Source organism: Bombus terrestris, chromosome 14, assembly GCF_910591885.1.
Source record: "Bombus terrestris chromosome 14, iyBomTerr1.2, whole genome shotgun sequence".
Classification (NCBI taxonomy): domain Eukaryota; kingdom Metazoa; phylum Arthropoda; class Insecta; order Hymenoptera; family Apidae; genus Bombus; species Bombus terrestris.
In genome coordinates, this window is record NC_063282.1 from 1228642 (window position 1) to 1253733 (window position 25092).

The 25092-nt window shown below is 46.2% G+C and overlaps 1 protein-coding gene across 2 annotated transcripts in view; it reads left to right on the forward strand.

The window, feature by feature from the left end:
- Nucleotides 1–25092, forward strand: part of LOC110119140 (mitochondrial cardiolipin hydrolase) — a 58942-nt gene that overhangs the window by 11679 nt on the left and 22171 nt on the right. Inside the window, exon 5 of one of the 2 annotated variants that reach the window (XM_012315784.3) lies at nt 2317–2471. The exons of the other annotated variant lie outside the window; for it this stretch is intronic. The gene's annotated coding sequence lies outside the window, so the exon portion shown is untranslated. Of the gene's footprint in view, nt 1–2316; nt 2472–25092 lie in introns of those variants that run through there. 2 annotated transcript variants of the gene reach the window in all.

Here is a 25092-nt window from a genome sequence, read left to right on the forward strand (position 1 = left end):
AATTCGATCGTTACTGATTCGAGCGTCGATCGTCTAGCACACCGATTATCGCGAAAGGACGTTACTTGCGCCCCGATTTGTTTGTCGTATCAACGTCTCATAATAGTCGTTAATACGACTGTACGATTCAAATCGTTGGATCAGTTGGCCGTTTGAAGCGTACAACGAGTTATCTCGTTAATGATCAACATCGTATCAACGCACAATTTCATTTACAACGCCGTTTTTCCAGTTAATTTATATCGTCGAACGTTGCTATTTTTTTAATGTTACGGTTACGAACGCCAACCGATAAACTGTTTCGCATTTCTCTCGTCGTTGTTCCTTGATTTTGCGAAATTTCAAGGAATCGAAATTGTTACGTCATTAGCGAGAACCATCTGTTTTTAAATCATGGTATTTTTCTTCCTTCGCTTTATGTAAGTGTTTAAATACTTTGGCCAGCGCCGCTGTAATTGTGTTCGTCGAGACAGCTACGTGTTGCGGGCGTCGGATACATAGGAGACGCGTACAGGGTAGAGGAGTTTATTTTTAGCGATATCTGAAAAGCGTGAGAGACGTCGATCAAATTTTCCAATTTCCTCGTCGACGGAAGCGCGTAAATGCCGACACGACGATCATCGCCGTTGGACAACGGCTGAAAGGAAAGTTTGATACGACGGCGAGAAATGTCAAGGTACATGGACGAGGTGACGTCACTTCTTCCTTGTAAGTTGTCCGAGTTTACGCCAACAGGGGACTAAATCTCGCTTATAATAGCGGGTAATCGCTTGGAAGAGGGATAAAATGACGTCACTTTTCCAATGACCATACGTTACGCCTATGACACTTTACGATATGCCGTGATATCGGTTCTGTCCGCCGTGAACGTCGTTGTACCTTAAAAGGTGGAAAGAGACGTTTTACGAAACGAGCACGGCGTAGGAGTGAACCCGATTATTATTCGTCTGCGCGTAGGAACCGAGAAGGAGAAAAAAAGGGGACTGAAATATGGAGAAGACTCGTTGCACGTTGTTACAAAATTTCAAAGAATACCGCGCGATCTTCTGTTTCTTAATTTACCTGCTCGGTTCTAGATAAATAGACGTAATCGCGAACCCCGCTGCTGCTCGCCAATCATTTATTTCCACTCGTTCAAATAATATTTACGTACGAATTCATAAAATATTCTCCACATTTCGTCCCGTACGTGCGAGTCGATGCAAATATTACGCGTTCGAACTTATTAGTTCGATAGCTTATTTATGTAGCCGATGTATATCGATATCGAAGAAGCGGCGAAAGTTCTATATAGAATCCAGATTGGAAGAACATATATCGCTATTACGTACGATCGCAATTTTCTGCGCTCGCTTTTCCTCTTCTCGTCGTTACGATTTTACACACCGACCTCTTCCCAACGCGGATCTGCGTTTTGTCGAGCGATCGACGCGTCTCACGGATATCGAAGCGCGCAAGGAAACAGGTAAATAGGTTCTCAGGATATCGAGAAAGAGAGAGAGAGAGAGAGAGAGAGAGAGAAAGAGAAAGAAATGCGATCGAGGAAAAAAAGAACAATTCGACGAAGACATTGCCCCGGGCGCGACTGTCGTGGCCGCTTGGCTCGTCGTAATAAAACGTCGATTCATGTTGTGGGACCAGTGTCGCCACGTATATCCTACGTATATGTATAAAAGTGCCGTCATCGGTGTATGTCGGATCTGGAAACAGTTGAACGCGGTTGTTCGAGCGAACATGATCGAGGTAAGACATCGACGCGATCCAGAGCACGGAACATTTTCAACTTTTCGATCAATATCGTACTCGGTCTTAGTTGTCACGTTCGTTTATTTGAAGTTTCGTTTCGCGATTACTTTTTCTCGGTCATTTATTTTTTTACCTCGCTACCTTTCTTTGTAACGCGTGCCAGTCTTTGACGAGTAGAATTCGAAAATACCAGATCGTTATTTCGGAGATTATACCTTTACGTATTTTGCGCACATATCGCGCGATTCACCAGCCCTCGTTCCGATTAGTCAAGCCAAGTTTGCATTTAAGCGTGAAACTTGAAATATCTTGATCTACGCGAGCCTGTTATTTTCGACTTGAAATATCCTTTTACGTTTCTACGTTCGTTCTCATTGCTTTCCGGGTGTTACTTTCTTCGAGTCATTTGAATGTAATCAACTTGTCCGATCCGAACGAGCCTTTGTTATTCAAATTTATAGACGCGACACGCGAACGTTGATTTCCATGGTGGACGCGCGTTTGCGCGCTTTCGTCGCGCGTTTTGTGATCAATGCGAAAAAGGAACTCGACATTTTCGAATCGTTACAGATTATTGCGTTGTTTATCGGAGTGGTTGGAACTTTGGCGGCTCCCAGCCTGGCAATGCCCGAAGCGTCCGAAACGCCTGGAATTTTTTACGCCCCTCGAAGCATCACGGAGGATACGGAAATGGTCTCCTCCTTGCCATTGCCAGGCTCTGAAAATCTGGACGAAAAAGCGATACCCTTGTCGAAACTGGTTGATCGCCCTTTTTCATCGGCCGGACAAAACTTGGTGGAAAAGACTCAAATACCTTCTGAACTCCCTGGGACGAAAAATCTCGCCGAAAAACGGATTCCCGAACCGGTCTTGAGAAAGTTATATCAACGGTATCAAGACGATTAGCGAACGTTTTTGGACGACGTAATTTCACAGAGAGATTGCAGAGGAGTTTGTCGAATTGTGAAAAGGAGTTTTAGAGTCAAGTATCGATTAAAGTAGCGTCGTTTGAACAGTCTGAAATATCGTTTTTTTAATGTCATCGAATAGACGATGCCGATTTCCTGAACCGCATTCCTTCGCATTTCCCTTGATCCTCTCCGTGCACTTTTATCTTCGATATTCTTCGTCGAAAAACTTGGTATATTTATCCTATCTTCTCGAGTTAAAGTTTTAAAAACATTTTCTTTTTAAGTATTATTAAATGGTAAAATATAGTTAAACGTATGAAATAGTCGTCGGTTTTCTCGCCGTAATATGATTTTCGTCTAATCTTAGATGGGTGAAAGCGAAATCTACCTTATCCGAGGAAGCATGGTTACATTCTGTAATACCGACTTTGAAAAATCACGAGTTTCTCACGTCCTCTGTGATTTACTCTAGCGAGCTATAAATCGAGGGTAAATAATTTCTGAAATCACGTAACGAATTAATCGTCGCATGATTTAGGTTGTTTCATCTTTGCTCGCGTATTATATTTTATTCGTAGTAGTCATTACGTCGAATAGAACATCATTTTCGCGGATTTTGCGTACGCCTCGCGTATTTGCTGTTCTCTTTTCCGAAAAATGATTTCTTTAGTGCTTTCCGACTTCTCTGCCGTTTCTTACACGCGTGAACCGACCGTCGAGTCGACGATTTTGATCGAAAGTAGTTTGACGTTTGCCTTCTGGTCGGAAGGTGACGCTATCAGTTACGTTCGGGAATCGTATATCGAAAAATCGATCGGAACTAAATCTTTCGCGGTACGTAGTGATTTTTATACTCTGGTGAAAAATTAACGACGAAAACAACTGGAAAAATTGTTTTTCATCCGATTTAAAACACGCTGCCCGCGTTAATTCGTTTTCAGAGGTGGATTGTCACACGCCGGGCTAACAGAGTTGTCAGTTTATTGAAAAAAAGATGGAGGTTAATTCGTCTCGAACAGAATCCCTTTGTCCCTCGGATCCGTTCTCTTTGTCACGAGGTTTGCTAACAGCGGAAAACTCGAGCGAAAAGGCTCGAGAGTGTTGAAAAGGAAGAATAGAGAAGAAAGGGCCGAGAGAAGGTATTTTCCTGTTACTTTTGTAATTTCACGGTTCTTTCTCCGAGCAGGTAGGTAGGTAGGGAGGGAGGGGGGTGGATTCGTCGGGAAACTGAGCGAGCGAGTGCCGCAAACGTGGTTACGAAGGGACAAGGGAACAATTTCGATAGCTTAACAAATAGCTTCGTTATTCTGTCGCTGCCACGCGCGATAGAACGAACAGATTGTACGCGCGATCGATTATCAACGCTGCACGATGGTCGGTTTCCTAACAATCCACAGAATTATCCGACCATACGGGTAATCGCGTTACTTCATCAATTATCCGCTGACGCTGCACGCAATTAAGGCAGCGAAACACCAACCGATAACCTTCGTTTCGCCATACGTAATCGCGACCGATTCGTACCAGGCATAACGAGAGAGAGAGCTCGCAATGTTTTGTCGTATTACTCTGCGGGCCTGGATCTCCGTTATTTTCCTCTGGTTATTCAACGGCGTGTCAGATGCGTGTTTGAATATATCGATTTAGAGAAGGGAGCGTTCGATAGTTGCCCGAATATGCAAATAAATCTAACCATCAAAGGCGAAATATGCATATGTACCGATTTATATACGTTGCTCTCGCGCCTCTCGATTTTCTGATCGCTACGAGAGTGGAATTGTCTGTCGCATTCGTAGGCTGTGACTCGCAAATGACTCTTCTGCTCGCCTGTATCCGCCGTGTATCCGTGTCGCTATCTCGCTTTACTTCGTTTTCCTTCGCTTGCTTTTTCTTTTTTTTTTTTTCTCCCCCGTTTTATCGAACGCTGCTTTTTCACGCCGATTCATAGAACCTGGTAGGACTTGCGAGCGAAACCGCGAGTTTTAGTTTCCATTGTTCGTAGTGATACGTGGCGGCTACTTTACTCGGCAAAGAATCCTACACCATCGGCCAGTTAATTATCCGAGAAAGTCGAACGACGAGCGCGGATAATGCGAATTAGAGAGACGATCGCGAGCTTCTCGATTGCGGATAAAAAAACTATTCGTCGAACGATGCGTAAAAGCGACGCGCGTAAGAACGGATTATGCATCGCTGATAGAGTCGGCGCGGCACGGGTTCACGCTTTCGCCGCGTTACCCTACGCGATTCCAAGGAGATAGAACGAATCGTGGAAATCTGTGCAGCGGGAAGATCAAAGAGGACGGCAAAAACCGCGACGTTAAAGGGAAAAGTTTGGCTGGATGAAACGAATAGGTTGGTTCCGTCCTCGAAGTCGGTCGCACAGTCGGATGGAAGTTGTTCGAGGACCACGGAGCACGTTAATTCGTTTAACGGGCTCGTTTCTCCTTTTGCTCACACCTGCTGCCTTCTCCGGTTTGGTTACCTCTGTCGTGTTCGTCGCAGCGATCAGCTGCTGAATCTCTAAGTACACGCAGTCGTAGCTTCTTAAGCATGTATCGGCGTTTCAAGATTGTTTCAACGCAATAATATTTTCCGCTCGAATTTCCCACTAGATACGCTTTCTTCCATATTTGTGGCAACTGTTCTACGACGAAACTTGCGAACGAGACTGTGGTTCGCGAGAATTATATATATCACGGGTTGCTGCGTAGTTTGTAGTATTTCTCAGTGTATTTCGTAGTGGAAAGTTTGGCCATTACGATAGTTAGGATGGTTAAGACTTGATCAACGTTCGATCAACCGTAACCTGTCGATTGTATCGTCAGAAAGAGTCGATGCTTTTGAATTTGTCGATGTAAAATTTCGCCAGGCTTTACGCGCCCCAACAGCTGACAAATTTTTTACTCGCTTGTACGAAACAACGTACGATTACTATCGTAAAAAAGCATCGTAGTAAAAGGTATGCTCGGAGTTCTGACGTAAAAACCATGGAGTCAAATTTCCGTTTTATCGTCGCGGCTCCAAAGTTTCGCGACAATTGGTTCACAGAAGCATCAAACAAAAAAAGAAAAAAAAGAGAAAAAAAAAGGGATGATTGGATCGGTTGGAATGGGACAACGATGAATCGATGATCCGAGCTTTCGGACGATAACAGAGTCTGCTGGGTCGCGCGATACGTTGGCCATTCGTTAACGAGCATCGTTACGCACGATACACTGTGATGTCTATAGGCGATAATCCTCGGGAAAAGAATGTCTCGTCTTTTCAACGCAATCACAGGATTACGTAATACGCGTTTGGTCGTTCGTGTTTCGCGTTTGGATATCCGAAGGAATAACGCGGTTGTTAGCGACGGGCTCAAATACATTGCAAGTAGGTTGCCTGCTGTGCGAGTATTTCGAGAAAACAAGCAAACTTGATCCGATCGAGTAGGTTCGACGTTTATCTTACGAAAATTCTCTGTTCTCTTAAAATTACTTTTCTCGATCGCCGTCGAAATCCTTCACGCGTAATCCAATTCTACGCTGATAATCGATCGCATCTGCCTTCCACAGGTATAAATTAGATTCGCTGCAACACGGAAGTACGCGTAGTCGACGATAAATTTTGGAAAATTTGCGAGTCCCGATGGAACGAACATTTGACAAGTATCCAGTTGTCCGAAAAGTGTTTTTCTTTCGCAAACGTGTTTTTTACAACGGTGCACCTTCGCACAAACGTGAAATCGAGTCTGTGAAACGTTTATCTCAACGGAACAAAACGAATCGCGCGTAATTCGACGAAATAATATAAAACGAGAAACGTCGTGCATCTATTATTTCCTCGTAAAACGAAAGAAACTTTTCGCACAATCTAATACGATACGATAAACGAAGCATCACGTGTTACGAGTAGTAACACGCTCGATACGTTAGTGAAACGTCGGGAAGCGAAGCTTGGTTATTGCGTTTGACCTGGATTTCTAAGTACGTATTGAACTTGATCCCATCGCTAGTGGTTCCGATACGGGGAAATTATTTTTTAGCGATCGAAAGAGAAGCTGCGATGCTGTCGATGAACGATGATGCATCGGCGGACGACGATTGTTCGGAAGGCCGTTAGCGGCCGTTCGTAACCGGGATTCCACCGGAGTATCGTCTCCCTTCCCTTCTATCGTCATTCTCTTCCTCTTGCGTCCTCCACCTCCTCTTCGTTCTACTGCCTCTCCATTCCCATTCCTCTTCCCCTTTCATGTCCAGATCACGCGATGATACAGGAATGTCTGGGATGCCGAGAGCGATGGCGTAGAGCTCTTGGTTGACCCGGCATGGCCATTATCGTGATTACATTAGGTGCTATCCTACTGGGTAACGTGGCGTCGCGCACCCGCGAACCACCTGATTTGCCAAGCGTACAATTCGATGGCGGAAGCCGGATCGTCAGATAGTCCGATCCGCCGCTATCTGATGTCCTTTACACGATTCGCGTCTCGTTTTGCCGTCCCATCAACTTCCCTCTACGCATCCCATATTAGCTACAATTTGCATCGTTGTCCATGAACTTTCGTACGGGAGTGATCTCGCGTTACCAGCGAACGCAGCCTGCCTGTGTAGCCGATCGTACTACCTCCAAAGGGTAGTAAACCAATTTCCGTTTCTCCGATCGATCGTTGCCCGATGATAGCGGAATTCTCACTTTCCACTGTGTTTGCTTCGTTTTTTATACATTTTTCATCGATACCGGATCGCTTAGATACGTTTATCAGGTGTTTGCACACGAAACGGTGGATTTCATAAAGTCGTCGAATAATTCCGGATTTACCAAGTTTTCCAGATTTCTCAAATTGACCGTTGGATAGCTCTGCTGTTAAATGATATTTATTAAACAGCTATTCGAAACTAGCCAGACGCGATATGATCAATGTTTCGGCAATCGTCGCGTTTCATTATGCAAAGTTAGATTATGCGGCGACGTGGACAGAAAAAGCACGGTTGACGACTTAATCGTCGAAATTTAACGAACCGAATAAACACCACGTTGGAAGCTTTAGAAGTAAAATACGCTTTTTACGTTATTTCGTCGAGTCGATGCGACGCGAGCGGTGCTCGCGCGTGTCAGAACAAAATCTGTCTTTTGAAATTTTCGAGAAAGCAACATTTTGTCGCGTTCGTAACGATATCTCCGTCGCGGCGTGATTTTCGCACAGACTCGGACGGAGAAGTAGAATTAAGAAGCGCGCGAGGAAAGAAAGATAAAATTAAACTATAGAAATTAGTAGGCGACGAGGGAAGGCCGATAATTTAATCGAGTTACGTGGTCGATTAATTCGTCCGTTCGGGAGCGTCTGGATCCAGGAACGTTAAAGATACGCGATGACGCTGTGCGTCAACCGAAGAGAACGACGCCTACGAAGAGTTTGCCTCGGTAATAGAGCCGACGTCGTTTATCCCTCCCTTTTTGAGACTTTATTCGAGCAAGATATTCCCCGGAGATCGCAGCTCGAGACTAACGTTTTATAACTTGCAGTTTCTCCGGTGTGTCATATAGTTGGGTTATCCAACGACATGCTAGACGTCTACGCTTTTACCTTTTCTTCCGCGTTCCCTTCACTTTCCCGGGCCAGACTTCGTTTTTCTCTCGTTAGGTCTATTATGTAAATAGCGATAGATCAGGTTGTCAGGCAACGAAAGGTATCCGGTTGAAGAGTATACGTGCCTCGGTTTCATCGTCACATACCCGAGAACAGAAACCCGTGTACATTGATACGTACGTATTTGGGATAACGGATAGGCAACGGCACGCCAATGGATACGAACGCCGTATTGTGCTGGCGATCGAAACCCGGTCGAACTTTAAAAGCCGCGACCGTACACGCTTCGATAATCGCGATTGAGAGGTTGGAGAGTCGAAACGATCGCCGACGAGGCGAGTGCCGTACTCGGAGCGATCCGCTTTCCAGTCGATCCTCTTTCCCATCGGCGGAAACGAAACCGTTTCGTTCTTTTGGCCGTCGTTCGGTTCATCCGACGTCCGTTAGACCGGCGTCTTTGGTCGCGAAGTTGTTTCGCGTAATTTCGTAAGACCGCAATCTACGCGAACAGGTGAGAAGAAAATGGCCACGATGTTTTCGCCCTAGGTCGGCAACGGTATACCGTCGAGCTAAGCCGAGAACACAAGGATGTTACCGCGAAAGTTCATTTCTTATCACTCTCTTCTTCCCACTGGCCCATTCTCTTTTCCTTCCATTTCCCGGCTAGTCCTTTCTTCTCTTTTTAAACGCCAATTTTCTAATACACTCTCTTCCCCTTTCCTACGTCTATGTGAGTGTTTCTACTTTCATTTAGACCTTGTAACGAGATATTTAGGACAAAACGCGCGGTGGTATCCGGAGAAAATTTGGGAAAGAGTAAAAGAGAGAGAGAGAGTGAGAGGAGGGGCGGGGCGGTGGCGGAAGGGGAAAGAAAAATCATACAATTTGTGGAATTTCGCGCGTTCGGTGGGCAAATGAGCCTCGTTTTTCAACGAATTTAATATTTATACCGTTGGTCTTCTTCGTAACGCGTCCACCTCTCTTTCTACCGAGGTTCGAATTTATACTCCGCCTCGGTCTCCTGGCGGTTCTCTCTCGTTGTACCGTTCATCTCGGTTTCTCGTCGTTGCGTTTCCAAGAGTTTTTTGTGTACGCAATTATTATTAACTTCGGGCCGACGAGCATGGAAAACGCGAGCGGGGAGCGCGTGTGCTAGTGCACAGAAACGAGAAGGAGAGCGAGGGCAAGAGCGAGGGAATTGTGGCCGCGGGTGAATGCGCGTTGTTGTATACATCTCGCCGTGTTTCCGTGCTTCGCGTAATTACCGTAGAGCGAAAGCTTAATCATTGCCGACTCGCCGCGCGGGAAATTACCAACCGCTCGCGAAAGGATCCTGCATGTACGCGATAGGTTGAGAGCAATAACGAGAGAGCTTCGAGACGGAATCGCGGTTCTCTCCGACCGGTGCTCCTCCCATTGCCCTTTGCCTGGTAGCCGGATATATTTTTGACGGCGAATTCGTTGCAATTGGAGACGGTCTCGTCGAGGTGTCCGTCGAGTTTCGCAAGAACAAACCGAAGGAAGGATCGCGCGACCGTGCAAACCGGCTAGCCGACTGCGAGGAAACGCGGTCGTCCTTGTAGGCAGAAGGCAAAGTTGCGGTTAGACACGCGAAGACGCGATCCCATCGATCGTGTGCTCGCCCCCTGCTCGCTCACCTCTATCCGCACTTGCCCGATGGAAATTACGATGTACGCGCCATTTATGGAACTTTGAAAACTCCGCATCTCGACCTCGACCTGTCGCGTGCGGATCGCCAGACCCGCGCCACTTCTCACTTTCCAACAATCGGATCCACCGTGGCTTTCGTGTCGCGTTTCTACCGACGCCCGAGATCGATCGATTTCCGTCCTTTCTGCCACGTGATGGATCGAGGTCTCTTCCGCCGCGGTAACAACCTTCGTTTCTTCCTTCTCGTCGAGTCCTGCTTCAAGAACGACGACCCCGACGACGTTTCGCGTATCACGTCGCATCGAGCCGTCCTCTCCTCGCTCCCTTCCCGTAACGCGTTTTCCTCCCTTTCCTTTATCGCCTTTCTGCTTCGGATCTTACGGTTTCGCGTAGCGAAATATCCTCGAGAACCATGGTTTCTCGTATGCAACGGCTGCTTTTACACTCGCCAGACAACGTACGCGTTTCGTGCGACTTTTAAAGTCGCAGAGACGAGGGTCGAGTGACGGGGCCACGCGATTCTCCGGCCAACACGGACGAGTCGGTATCGAGCTCGGTTAAGTCGTACACCTATGCACGGTGCAGGTTAGTCGCAGCGCCTCGAGAATCGATAAGGTGCAACGAAAGCTCGAACTTGTACGCTCACCCTCTCCATCCTTTTACAGTCGCACGAAACCGCAATATACAATAACGAATCGTTGTAATTTTTTATACCATATTCCGTAAAATATATTAAACTCGACGGCATTTCGAGGCTGATTTTACAACGCCGCGATAACACCTACATGTCGAGAGTAATTGTGGCGAAAGCGGCGGGTATATCGGTTCCGCGCGGCTTTCCTTAAAAGCTTCGGCTATGAGAAACCGAAGATTCGAGTAGTCTGAGCGTGTCGCGCGTCAATTGAATCGTTGGTAGGACGTGACCGGAAACTCTTAAAGTCGCTATCTCCTCTTAAGCATTTTATTGTACCATCAGTTTTTTCGCTCTTGTCTCGAAAAAAAATTCTATCTTTTCTTTGTTCTCTTCTCTCTCTCTCTCTCTCTCTCTCTCTCTCTCTATGTATATATATATTCAGCGGAACGCTCGTCGATCAGCGTACTGCGGATTTTCCTGTATTTGTAGGAAATTTAAAATTCCAAAGATCCACGTATTATGCAAAAAACGCAGAATCCATCCAAAGTGTTTTACAATAATCTTCTCTTAAGATCGATTTGTTTAATTAAATATACGTACGAATAATTTGACAAAAATGATTTAACTTTTAGGTGTACGTTCGAAAACGTTGTCGCATAGAAATTTCCTCTCGTATTCGTGCTATGCGATATTTTCGTTCGATGGGAGCGGAAGGAGCGCGATAGGAAACTGTATTGTCCGAAACTTTTCGGGTAGACAGGAGAGTTTTTAAATGGAGGTGCAATTTTTTTGTCGGGAAACGCACGGGGACGGCCCTTGGGCGCACGGTCTTCGCCGGTCGGAAGCGACGTCGAGTGTATTTAAAAAAGGACGAGGCTGACGAAGCGAGAACGTCGGTCGACCGTGGGCTGTCATCTGAAAACGAACCGTTAAATCGGTTCGCGGCGGAAATCAGGAGGCGTCCCCTTTCGTTGCATGTCGCGTGATTTAAGCGAAACGAAATAAAAAGAAAACCGCCGCAGCGATATCGGTTAACGCGTCGGTTACGCGTAGCTTTTTATTTCGCGGAGGTGGGAATCGTGGCAAGACGAGGCACCGAGGAGGCGGCGACGAGTATTTCCGACGGTGAAACAGTCGTTGCGTGCCCATAAAAGCCGCGTGGGACGCCACCGAGTATTAACCATTATGTAAAAGTTCTGCTCTTTTCTGTTGGTGGCGCGGGAAAAAGCTCGCTAGCTGGAAAAATGTTCGAAATTCGATGCACCGCGGTCCGTTAGGTTTTTCGTGGCGACGCGCGACGTGTCCAACGGAAGATAGTCCGGGAGACGTGGCGTTTCTATCAGGCGAGATGCAACGGCATAAAATATTCACCGCGCGAAACGCGGTTGCGATTTTGGTGGAGGTTTGGAGGTTTCGCGCACGTTGGTTACGAGTTTATTTCGAGGCTAACGACGTTGGGCGAAAAATGAAGGCAAAAAATAATCGAGGCAGGGAGAAAAAGCGGCGGTCTTTTTTCCCGCCGTGGTTTACACGAGCTTCCGGAATTTTCTAATTTGTCGGCTTGGCAGGATCGTGCAACGCGCGTTATAATCTCCGTCGCGTCGTCGATTAAAATTCAAGTCTGCGAACGCGGCCAACTGAACGGAATCGATAACCCGGAGATCTTGGCGAAACGAGATACTCGGATAACAGCGCGTACAGCCGAAAGACGGTAAACAGTGACGTTGTTACGCGTTACTTCGGAGATACGGAATATCCGCCTCGACGAGCTCCGGTAATGACGTCGAACGATGACAACGAACGACATGGCCCCGCAACTCGAACCGGCAGCCTCTCTTCGCTTCCTCTTCCTTTTCCTCCTTTCTCTTTCTTTCGAACAACGTTCGTCCCTACGCCCACTACGCCCGGACCGTTCGATTCGTTTCGACTAGAACCGAATTTCAGTCTAACCGCGTGCGTACAACGTTGCATGCTAACAAGGATCGTGCATTTTCTCGAAAAATGAATAACGGGGAATATCCGGTTGATATCGGGAAGAAGCATTCGTCGGAGACTCGCTGGAGAGCCAAAGAGAAGCGAGAAAATATGCGGAACAGCTCTCGCTCGTCGCAGCTATAATCATCGCGTCGCGTCGATCCAGCTTTCTTCTCGGCTTCGAAACCTACGAGGAATCGATAACCGCCGAGTTATTTTAACGACCGAACCTCTCCGGCGATACATTCGTCGAAGATGCTCGAGCCGGTTGGTTCACAACGGAAATTGCTTCTTTTTAATCGGTGGCTCGATTTTTCCGGCCTCGAATACGGGAAAGAAGAAATCGTCGAACGAATTTTAAAATATGGATTTGCCCGAGAAGCGTACCGAGGTTAAGGGGGTGACGCGCGCAAGACGCGATTCCAGAAGTTATCCGATGGAGACTCGATATAAAAAGTCCGAAAGAGTAAACTTTGTCGAGAACGCTTCGCACAGATCGAAAGTTGGCTCTACCTCGCAGCAAGAAGCGTCCGTCGAACTAAAATTTTCTCCTTATCCCGCAGGAGACGACGAGGTGTTGCAACACGCTGCTCGATGCTCGACCGTGAGGGTGGTAACCGCCGACCGTGTTCCGGTCTCTACCGGAACCCCTCGACTCCACGACATCAACAAGTGACAAGGAGGGAGTAGCAAAAACTCCGTCGTGGCGCGTCGTGCTCGCGATAAAAGCTTACCGAGATAGGGAAAGTTACGAACGCCAGACCCCACTGAAAACTATGAGCATCTCCTTCCGATTAAAACGGTTTAACGCCGCCTCTTTTCTTGTCCGCTTCCCTTGCCCCGCCTCGTGTCCGTTAAATTAACGTTTTATCGATCCGGTTATTTATTCGATCTACGCCCAGCGTACGCGTATACTTCCACTCCTATATATCGTTTCTGGTGGACGCGAAAACGGGCGAAAATTTCTAATCGGGGAAAATTCGTTGGGCCGAAAAGTTCTAAAGGATAGTCGTTGCGATGCGATTTCGTACGGGCGATCGGTCTACTTGCCGACGTAAATTGGCCCGGATTAATCGCGGTAAGGAAACAAGCGGATAGTTTGTGGGTGGCAAGCCGGCTTCCAACAGGATGGATGGATGAATAGATGGACGGATATATGGGTGGATGTGTGGATGGATAGGAGAGGAGCGAGTCAGCGAACATAAGTTCGGGGGATGGGTTGAAGCGTTGTGTACGCGGAAGGTGGCTAGCCGGCGGGTCACTCGAGGCTCGTCGAAGCAACCGGGGTAACCGAAGCTCGCGAAACACATGGTTCTCCTGTTGCCGTTTCCGTGGAGTTTGAGCACGAGGACGCGCGCAACCAGGTTACCGAGCGAACGAGCGAACGAGCGAACGAGCGAACGTGCGAATAAGCGAACGAGCGTGCGGCTTTACCGAGCATAAGGAGCAACTCGCACGGTACCGTGGCCCAGCCTTCGGCAAATGCATGCCCTGTAAATTGCCTGGCATTTAATTACCATGAGTAGGCAGACCCTGCACGCTAAAGCCAAGAGCACTCTCTCACTTTCCCCTCCTTTCTCTTCGCTCTTTCTCCTCTTCTCCCGGCTCTCTCTTTCGTTACCCTCCACCTCCTTCTCCTGCCGCATGCCGTTTTCGCCGTATCTCTCTTCGTCCGCCCTTCACCTTTTCCCAGCGCTACCTCGTACCTCTGACCCTCCACCATCTCTCCATCTGCCTTAGGCTTACGGCCTACAACGCGTGTTACCAAGTACCGCTAAATTAAACACCTGCTTCAGTCAAACGGTACGTACCTCTACTCACCGCTACGACCTACAAACTACACGGCTCAAAGCTCGTCCCTCGCTCTCCCAGCCCCAACCCTCTCGTCCTACCAACGTTTGCCGCTTCTAATTGGACGATGCTACGTCTCTTTCCTTTTTTTTTTCCTCTCTCTTTCTCTCTCCTTTCTCCTCTTTTTGTTTTCCCTTACCTACGTGACACGCGATTACGTAGATGAAAAGTGCCGGGATAAAAGCGTCGATCCGGAATTGTTTTCCATGCCGCACGCCTTCGTCCTTTTCCTTCGTTTCGTCATCGCCTTCGCGATCAACGCGTATGGAAATACGCGATCACGAACGCGAGCGAGTCCCGGCGAAACGAAGCTTTACGATTCGGACGGCAGTTTGCGCACCTACTTCTCGCTGCGAACTTTCCTAGATTTCGACATGCCCTGAAGAGCCGGCTCGTAATTAAGATATTTATCGGCAAAGTCGAGATCGTTTTGTCTGCCTTGCCTTGTCGTTTGTTTCAATTTATCGCCTGGAAGAGACAGTGGAAACGAGAGGGCGGACAATGCCGGCGTTGCTTCCAGACTTCTCGTGGCCTTGATTTCGCGCTCTTTTCCACAGACACTGACGTAATTTCCTACTACTCGTCTCACGATGCATTTTAATTTAGCTCCTTTCTCGAGTTTGCCGCCGACGGTGATTCGTGAGTCGGTGTCGCGGCTCCGCCAACTTCCAGCGGGGTGGCTCTTTGGGGGTGTTTTTGATTTGTTGGCTCCCATGGGACGACTGTTGCGAAAGAGGCAGGGTGGGGGAGTTATTAAGAGGGACGGAGACAGATAGAATGACGGTGGAAGAAGGGAGGGGCAAACGGGAGAAAGCAGGAGAGTGCGGGAGAAACGGAATAGGGTGAAAGCCATGGGCGTACGACGGCGCAGAGGGACGAACGGAGGAGTGGTTGGGTAACCGCACATTATGTGATTTCTACAGGGAGCTAGCTAACTTTGCGATTGAATTGTACCGGCGACAATGGCAATCTGCCAGGGCACTCGACGCTTCTCCGAGCAGGATTTTCAACGATTTTGCCGCGTTTCACGTCGTGCTGCGTATCCTTTCTCCATTGAAATTCTTTCGCCAGGAGAATGCGAACAAGCGCGACCGACAACGCCGATCCACCGCTTCTCTCCTTCTTCTCGCCCTTCGTTCCCCAACCCCTTTCCTCTACGGTTTATCGGTAACTGTACTTCTCGGCGCGTATCTCCAAGGACGATCAGTTGGTAGATGTACTTGCACAGACTCGCACGGTCGATCGATCCTGTAATCCATTTATCGTAAAATTTATCTAGACACTTTATTGCACGTAATCCGTGACGTATAAAATAATTCGCTGTAAATATCAACTTTTACGCGAAGAAGATACACGGTAAAGGAAAGATCGTTCCTTAAGATCGGCAAAAATTGTACGCATTTTCCCCCGTTTAAGTAATTTCTGTATTAAATATCGATCGAGACGAGGACGATTTTCGAAATTTCACCGAACTCGTTAGATCGATCAGTTTTCCCGATCGAACAGCTATTTCCAAAAACATCGTGACTATCTCGCTTCCTCTCCAAGATCATCGAACGCGGTGCTCGATGATTCGAGCGTTACGAGCCTCGGAATATATTTCGGCAACGTCTTGAAATTCGACGTAGCCATCGATCGGCCGAATCTCCCTCTCGGCGCGGTCGATACAACGCGATACATCGAGATTCGACGACTGGCAAAGTTTCGCATCGCTGCTGCAACGATAGCGTTCCTAGGAAGGAAAACGTTTTGGTAGAGAACGTGATATTCTGGGGTTTGGTTTGGTACCGTTTCGTTTGGTTTACGGAACGTTCCCGTAAATATTTGAAAATCGTCTTTCTCTTGGAAGCAACTCCCGGGTAGTTGACTCACGCTCGTTCGAGAAACAATCGGTTTTTCTCTCGAATTTTAAAATCGTAATGCTTGCGCGCGCCACTTTTTTCGCTCGCGCTTCTATGAACGCCATGGTTTCGTCCGACATCTATGGCGTTAGATCCCGTTCAAATATTAACTGTCGAAGCCGCACAGACCGGCTTCGGATCCCGTCAAAATTTAAACCCACGCTCTTCTATTCTCTCGCCCCGCGTTGCTCGTCTAATGCATTTTCTTCGAAATTAAACAACCTCTCGTTCGTCTTCCCGGCAGGCGAACGTTCGCCAATTTTCCTCGCGTTCGGAATTTCAACTTTCGACGAAACTACGATACACGATGTCTGGTGACTGGTGGTATAACCGAGCAACGGATGATTCTCTGTGAAAACATAAAATATACAACATAAGAACGTAACGTGAGAAATTTTGAAGAAAATTTACAAATCGGTAGCAGCGTGTCGTGCTACAAGCAATTAAAAAAGAAAAATTCCTTTCGAATCGCCATGGATAGACTACCGCCGCGATCCCCTCCCCATCTCCTCCTCCCTCCTCTTTTTCTTCGCTTTTCCCCTTTTCTCATCTCTTCGTATCTTTTATCTTTTCGTTCGTCTTGCCTTTTTACCTCGCGTGTTCTTCTCCTATGCGCCTTCCAGTGTCGGCGGGCTCGATGGATGGTCGCTATTTGTTTTTCGTTACGCGAAATTGCGACCCGGTATTTCTCGAGGGCTTGGCAAACTACGCTTGCCATCGACCACCGACCGTAAGCAGGACAGTCGTCTTAAAAAAACGTATTTATTCTTCGCACGCATAGTGACTGCATCGTCGAGACACACGGAGGCCGAATGGAGAGGAGGATCGTCCGACTAACCGGAGAACGAGCTGAAAGACGAAAAACCGGCTGCAGCGAAGGAAATTATGGTCCCTTAGCTCGCGTTCCAGCAATTTAGTCCGCCTTAGCGAATCGGATGCATTTTCCTCCTAGGTGGAAACGACAGCGACGTTTTTCTGTCCTTCGTCTTTCTTTTCCTCCGAGTCGCCAGTTTTCATCGAACTTACCTTTAATGCTTACCTTTTCTCCGCGCGAGAAAGAGGCAACTGGGAAAGTTAGAAACGTCACCGAAGGGTCGTGGCGGTCGGGACGAACCCGATTGTCGCCGAAGGCCGACGCGAATATAATCTTTTTGTCTGCAGAATGTTGAACGAATCGGAAAAGATATATGAAGGAGGGTGGAAGAAGGATGGGCATCGATGATAGAGGGACACAAAGAATATCTAGAACGCCATCGTAGAAAATACCATCTATTCTTTTCGGCCCACCATTCGTTGTTCCACGCGATCCTTACGGTTTTGCCTGGAGGCGTCGCGATTTAGGTTTACCTTTCGAGGCTTACGGCGAATCTCGAGCGGCGAATAGCGGTCAGACTCGAAGCACGTTTACCGGGGAACTGGTGTCTTTGAATATTTCGCAGGATGAAACTGTCTCGTCTTGGTTTCACAATTTTTTTCATCGGAGACGCCAACGCAACGAAAATAACGTACGTTAGAGCGTGGCGTGCGATGACATCGTTTCTTTGGACGACCGCGGGAACACGATGTTCGCGGTGGTTTTCGCGCAAGAAATTCCCTCGCGAACTGGCTCGTTTGCGAAATAGATGACGAACAGAAGTCTGTCCATTCTTTTTGCGAAACGGCCGTGTCTTGTGGGAACAACAGCGAGAGAAGTTCGACGAGTTGTCGCGGAAAGAAACGGCAGTCAGGGAAAAAGATTCGCGTCGTTGCGACACTTACGTGTCGGTCTCGCGACCAAGTCGAACAGCAATAAAAGCTCGTCGATCGATGATGGATCGATGATAGAACGCCATTCCTTGAGATATTCGATCACCGATGGACGGCGTCTCGATCGATGACGAGTTTCGAACGTGCCGCTATGCAGTACCCGAATAGTAAAATACTATCATTGCTACATTTTTAATGGCTAATATAAATTCATAGCACGGCGATTGCGTCAAAGGTAGCGCAACCGTTGCCCCTAATTAGGCGGAAGATTCATCGTTAATTTGTACACTTTGCTAAAATATGCATTGTACGTAAAGTTATTATAAATTAAACAAAGCGAGCGGTACAGTAGAGAGTTTGCCTGCTATTATATTTTACAGAAAGTATTTTGGAAAAGCATCGTGTGTGTAGGGCGCTCGTCATCGATTGTAATACATACGAATGTACCTTCTGGTATTCGAACGTACTGGTTCGTAGAGAAAGGGTCAACTGCGTAACTCGAAACTGAGAATTTCAATCTTTAACCCCTTTACTACTATTCTTTATTCAACGATCGATTTCCTGAAATCAATTCACGTTCAAACAGATTTTCTCCCGATGTGGATACCTGGATAGCTATTCGGAAAGCAACGAGACGCAAAAATACAACGTTTTTCATTTTCAATTGATTCGTATCCACGTTGCGGTTAACGGTCGGCCCAGCGCACCGCTACAAATTCCATTGGAATTTCGTTTTGTTAAAATAAATCAAACTTTTCGCGAACAGGACAGTTACGCGCGTCACGCGTGACGATCTACATATGATAGTGAAATACGACGCGTGCTTGATCGATTCCGAACATCCGAATGATTTTATTTCCCGATCTGGTGATTAACGACGTTGTCGAAATTCGTTGGCCGTGCGATCCAGCGCAGTAATTTTATATCTGGATCGATGACACGCGCTAAACGCGAAGAAGTCACGAGTTACCTCCTTCTTCTCAAATGACGAGTCTGGCTCGTCATGGTAATTTAACTCTCGTACGAATAACGATACGACATCGTGCGAGGCAAACTGATCTCGTGATATCTGCCCTTTGGAACAATCCCTTCAAAATGTTATGTATAATACGCTTAAGTAATATTACTATGTCTATGCACGAAACTTTTCTACGATAAGTGCAGAAATGTTTTCTTCAGCCACTGTACGAACAAAGTTCTACCGGGTAGTGTGATCTTTGTTTGCGGCAGACATTCGTAACGAAAGGGCTAAACGGCGCGGCGTGGAGGAATCCTCGACGCATCGTCGAGTAGCTCGCGCGTATTAACATTGCCAGTAGATAGTAGGGGAATTCCCGCGTGCACCTGGCACGTAATCGGACATTGGTAAATTTCCATAGTCGGCAAACGGGTTGCGTTTTATTACCCTTGCGGTCTTGGCGGTAGATTATGGCCTGGAAATATAACTATTCGGACAACGGTGTTGCGCGGGTTTCGCGAGTACAATTCGGGGGGATAATCAGCGGTGCGCTTGCAAACAGTCGCGGAAATGTTTACCGATATAAGCGAAGAGGCAGCTCGATCACGTTATGGGCAATGGAGAAATCAAAGCTCGAAACGCCTACTAATTGCAAACGATGGTTGGACGCGTCGAGATTCTTTCAATCTTCCACGGTTTTTCCACGTAAAACCGAGTAATTTATCTATGTTTTTTGCCACTGTTCTTCCATGTGTCGTAGTCTCTGGGATATGCCAGCTACCCATTTCACGAAACCAATTCGAAGAGTGGAAAAAAGAGAGGTGGATGGAGGCAGTTATAGCGGACTTTTTAAGAAGAAATTCGTTTCCGATAACACTTTGTATGCAACGATCGCAACCTCAATGCGACGCGTATCGTGAAATAGCTATGAAACGAAGGAACGTTGCGAGTTTCACGAGAACAGGCTAAAAGTCAGGTCACTTTGTTTCTCTTCTTTTTCCTTTTCTTCCTCCTTCTTACTTTTGCATCCTCGCGCTAGTTTCTCGTGACAACTGTCAACGAGGCGCGTGGAAAAATATTTTCCTACGGATTTCCGTCGCGACTACGGAAAAACTTTCTCCGCCGGTAGTTTCGCTTCCTCTTCCTTCGTTCCTCCCTCGTCCTCGGTATTCTTGGTCTCTTCGCGTCATGGTCCTCGTCTTCATCGTCGACTGCGAAATGTGCCGGACCCGCGGAAGAGATGCGACGAGCCGACGTCTAGTCCACGAGACGAATGGAGGGAGGGAAGACTCGCATAAGCAAACACGTTCCGAGAGAAGGATCTGCTGCAAAGTTGGATGGAGCAGCGACGTGGATAATCTTGACAAGTCGTTGATAATATGTTCTTCTTTGAACAGTGATTAATGCTTCGAGGCTACTTAAACCAACCTTAGTTGTTCGCTGTTGAACATCGGATGAAAAATGTGGATAAATTATACGCGATTTTTAATTATCGGTTCTCGTGTTTCCGAGAAGTCCGCAACGATTCCTCCATATTTTCTCGATATTAAGAAACTGTCTAATTGTAGAAAAACACGATAGCTGATACTAACTGTAGTTAATAGCGAAGTTAATCTCTGTTAGAAATACAATCTACCGTCTTCATAGTACAACTACAATACGTATCACCGGTGTGATTCGATATCACAAAACAAGCGGTCGCAAATTTCGATTATCCTTGTGGAGTGCGTTAAGACGGCTGATTCTTATTTCTTCGGTTTTCATCTTGGACCCGTTAAAAGGTAGCGCGGGATAGATGACTATACGAAGGAGCCGAAGTCGAACAGACGATATCGGTATCGCGAAGACGTTGCTACGCCATTGGCGAGCCGATAGGCAAGGGAAAAGAGTAAAAGGGAACAGGAGCAAAGGAAGGAGGCGGGGGGGCTGGAGTCGTGGAAAATGCGAGTACGTAAGGAGATAAGTGTCGCTACAGGGAATACAAAGTCTCTTCTTTGGCTTTTTCTCTTTCTTTGCTGGCAGTCTCGTTGCGTCGCAGCGTGCGTTCGCTCGGGCGTGAGCCAGAGGAAAATACTGCTCCATAGTTGAGCCGTACGTAATCTATATCCTCCACCCCATCGTGCAGGCTGGCCCGTACCCTCTGGAGTAGGTAGGTGCTATAAATTTTCCAGCTGAAAATCCCCCGATACGTACACGCGCGTGCATTTGCCCGTTCGTTTGTCCGTTCGCTTGTTCATCCGCGAATACAACTTTCCTATAGGCCATATATCTGTTGATCTGGCGCACCGGCCGACTATGCAGCCAATCGAGATTGGAACTAGCGCGCCAGAGAAAAACCACCCAGGACCATCTTAAATTTCCATTAAACCAAAATCTGAACAGCTACCTTTCCACTTCGGGACCGCATCGCTATTCTAGTTTTTCCTCTGCACGAGCTTGACGCGTCCCCACCGAGTCGAATAAAATCTACGCGATAGATTCCAATGCCTCGCTGACTATTCGCTGTTCCAAGAAGCAGATATTCCTTCTTAAACGCTATGTATAGTCGGAACTCGCGACGGAAACTACGTTTTACAAAGAAGCTACGTTTTATATTCCGTCCTGGCAATCATGGTACAGTCGAGGAAGAGGTTTTCAGCGTTTCGTTTTTAATGGAATCGAAGTTGAAAATTTGTACGAATAAAGAATCAGCACAGGAGATTATTCTACGTGCGAGTATAAGTGCCGCGTAGAAGGACACGTTTTAAAAGAAGATATTGATATCGAGCACGTTTAATTACGAATTGGTCTAGTGTACGCGTGTTTGATCAATTTTCGAATTTAATTTGATCAGCAAGCGTCAGAAGCGTCTTGCGAACGAATGTTATTCCAAATTTTCCATCTGTCACCTTTTTTTATATTTCGAGCCGTAAAATAACTTTCCGTCAATTATTCGTTCTTGTTCAGCGCGGAATTAGTCAAGTTCAAGCGTGCTTGACAAACGTTCAAACTACAAAAAATTTTTTCTACATTTTTGTACCACGATTGCCGGGATATCCTCTATTATCAGCGGTATATTTCTCGCTGGCGGATACAGTTGCTACGCGTATTCTCGCATCCTGCGGACTCCAGAATACAAAGTGTCCTTATGAATTTTCGATAATCCATATTGGACCCACCTATCGGGTTGACCACTCACCGCTGTTGCTTCAAATTGTATTCCCCGAAACGTGTAAATTCGATGGAAGAAAGCTACCTAGGTTCGTATTATCTTCCTACCATTGTCTTATTTTCTCCCACATTTCTACTAATTTCCTTCCCTTTCCTTTCTCTTCCTACCATTGTCTTATTTTCTCCCACATTTCTACTAATTTCTTTCCCTTTCTTTTCTCTTAATCTTTTTTTCAATGCAACGAACGAACAGTGCGGCGGTGATCGAACGTGATGTCGCTGGTGCAAAATCGCGCGCTGTCAAGCTCGCGATAGCAGGATTAAAAAGACATGGCGCTAGCAACGAGAAATAAGTCGTAATTACTATGTTGCGCCGGTTCAGCGGGAATACGAGCGCCAATGTATCCGGATCATTAAAAGCTAGCGCATTCGCTAATCTCAGCTGGCGAGGCGGATAATAACGAGCGAAACGTTTCGCAAGCTCTCGTATCGATTTCGACCGCAGTGTTCGCGAGGTACGTGTAAAACGTGCAACGTCGTTGGCGCGTGTCATCGAGACCGATCGTATTGTTCCGCGTACACGTGTTTTTCCAGCTACCATATTCTTCGGGTTACGATCGAACAGCGAGCAATGGCAGGAATATCCCGTCGTTGATCCAGGTTCCCGTGCCGAAAGACTGCGTTTCGACCGTCGATCCGGCGATAGCTTTCCCTAACCCGTTGAAATTTCTCACGTATGTACGGTATCTACAGTAAGAATGTTCGAGTCATTTTTTCGTTTTTCATACTTTTCTTTCTCCGGCACCTAAAGTACATAATAAGCATTTTTAAGCGCTCCAGTGTTTTACGTTTCTTTTTACTATTATCGATCGATGCGTTCGTTGTTACGCTACAGACTAACAGCGTCTCGTGATATACGCGAAATTTGATTATTCCGTGGAAAGTTTGAGTTTGAATTTCAAAATATCGAAGCTCGACTAACACAAATAACCTTACTTTACTCTATCTTTTTATCATTTCATCGCGTTCAGGAGGAGATTCGATAGAAGTTCGATCGCAATCTCAAGCCTGAATATTCGCGACTTTGTATCTCTGACGAATAACGCGTCCGTCGAACCAATCACCGCTTATCGTGGACGGTGATCGACTGCGAGTCGCTCGGCTATTCGATCGTTCGTTCCGTTCGTTCTTTCGTTTGCTCGCTTGAACGGATCGGGCGATGTGTGACAGTAGCCGTGAATTAAACGATCCTCTAAATTTCAATTTTGATTGGAACGCATCGGACCAAAAGATCGGCGAGATCGTAGACCGCTATCGCGTATCGGAGCCCGATCGCCGATACGCGATTACATGCGACGATATTATCTGACGTTAATGCCCGGGCAAAAAATGTTAGATACCAATAGCGGTTCGCAAACGAATCGTCCCGACATTTCGGATTTCGACGCGATGATCTTTTTATCCTGTGCGATTTCCATGCGTATGCATTAGAAATTTAATAATGCAAGTCGCTCTTCATTATAAAACGAACGTGCGTTCGCTTTCTCCCTCTCTCGCTCCCTCTCTCTCTGGCGAGTCGGCTCGATAAACGGAGCGGCCACTGAAATCTTCATGAGCCAATGAAGCCAGGTTCGATAACGGAGATAAGCGATTATTCTGATTAGTACCGGGATATACGCGATGTAGAAACGTATACATTCACGGCATCCCGCTCGTGACAAGCTGTTAAATTATCGGTCGGAATTGAGGATCGAAAACGAGCAGAACTACATACATATTGCGATATCGTTCGAAGATCGATTTTTATTTTCTGGATTATTCATCGACCGGTATATTGGTCTATTGTCACATCCTTTATTCGTCCCATTTGTCTACAGTGGCTCGCGAAAGTATTTCTACACTTACCGTGCAAAATTTTCATGTCCGTATAAAACATTTTGAAATTTCACTCAGTAACGAGACACGATTGTATCGATATTTGCAATTAGTCTGAAAATGTATGTAGAAATTACAAGATATTTACTGCAAACGTATATACGTGTATTTGGTAAAAAAATTAATACACGGTATGAATGGCCAACTTAGGGGTATAATAGATGCAAATTATGCTTTCATTTAACGTTGAGATCACATTAACGTAGGTAATAGAATAATTGTTTGAATATTCTTGCGATCTTTGCGAAGCATTTTGTCGCTTTTACATATATTCAAACTTCAACAATATAGCGATGATAGTCGGGCCTAGTAACGGTGTTAATGAAATTTCAAAATTTTTCGTATAATGTATATATATATGATTTATTCGTAAAAGTTGCGAACAAATATTGTAGTAGCTTCGCGAGTCTGTGTGTGTAGTTTCCATTTCGTGCGATTGATAATTGATCAGATGAAATCTAATATGTGGGCGATATTGGCGTCTCAAATTTAGTTTTTGGATACACGATTCACATATTCCATGTTCATCAACCTAATATATAGCGAACGTAAGAAATATTCGTACAGCGATGAATTTTAACAAAAATTTTGTTTACATGAAATATTTCATCAAACGAAAATTTGTACATATTCGTAGAAACCTTCAGATTGGATTTTATAAAGAGATATTATTTATCCATATTTTTGATGGGAACATTAACAAATATGTATTCAGAAACCAGAGGAAATTATACGCGTAATAAGTATTCGTGCAGTTCTCGTATCGTGAAATTGTGCATAGCATAATTATAACATAATATATGACATGTCAACACAATTAGCATCAGAGTACATTCGGAGACATGGTCAACAGAGGATGGCATCTAAATTGAAATATAAGTAACTATCACAATTCTGGTATACCACGTAGAGGCAAAGAAACGTCGAAGAAGAAAGAAAAATTATTATAAATTTGCGTGACACGCGCAAACCGTTCCGTGACTTTTGTAGGATTGTAAATAGATCGAGTTTAATAATCCGAGGGATTACAGTCGGATATTGCA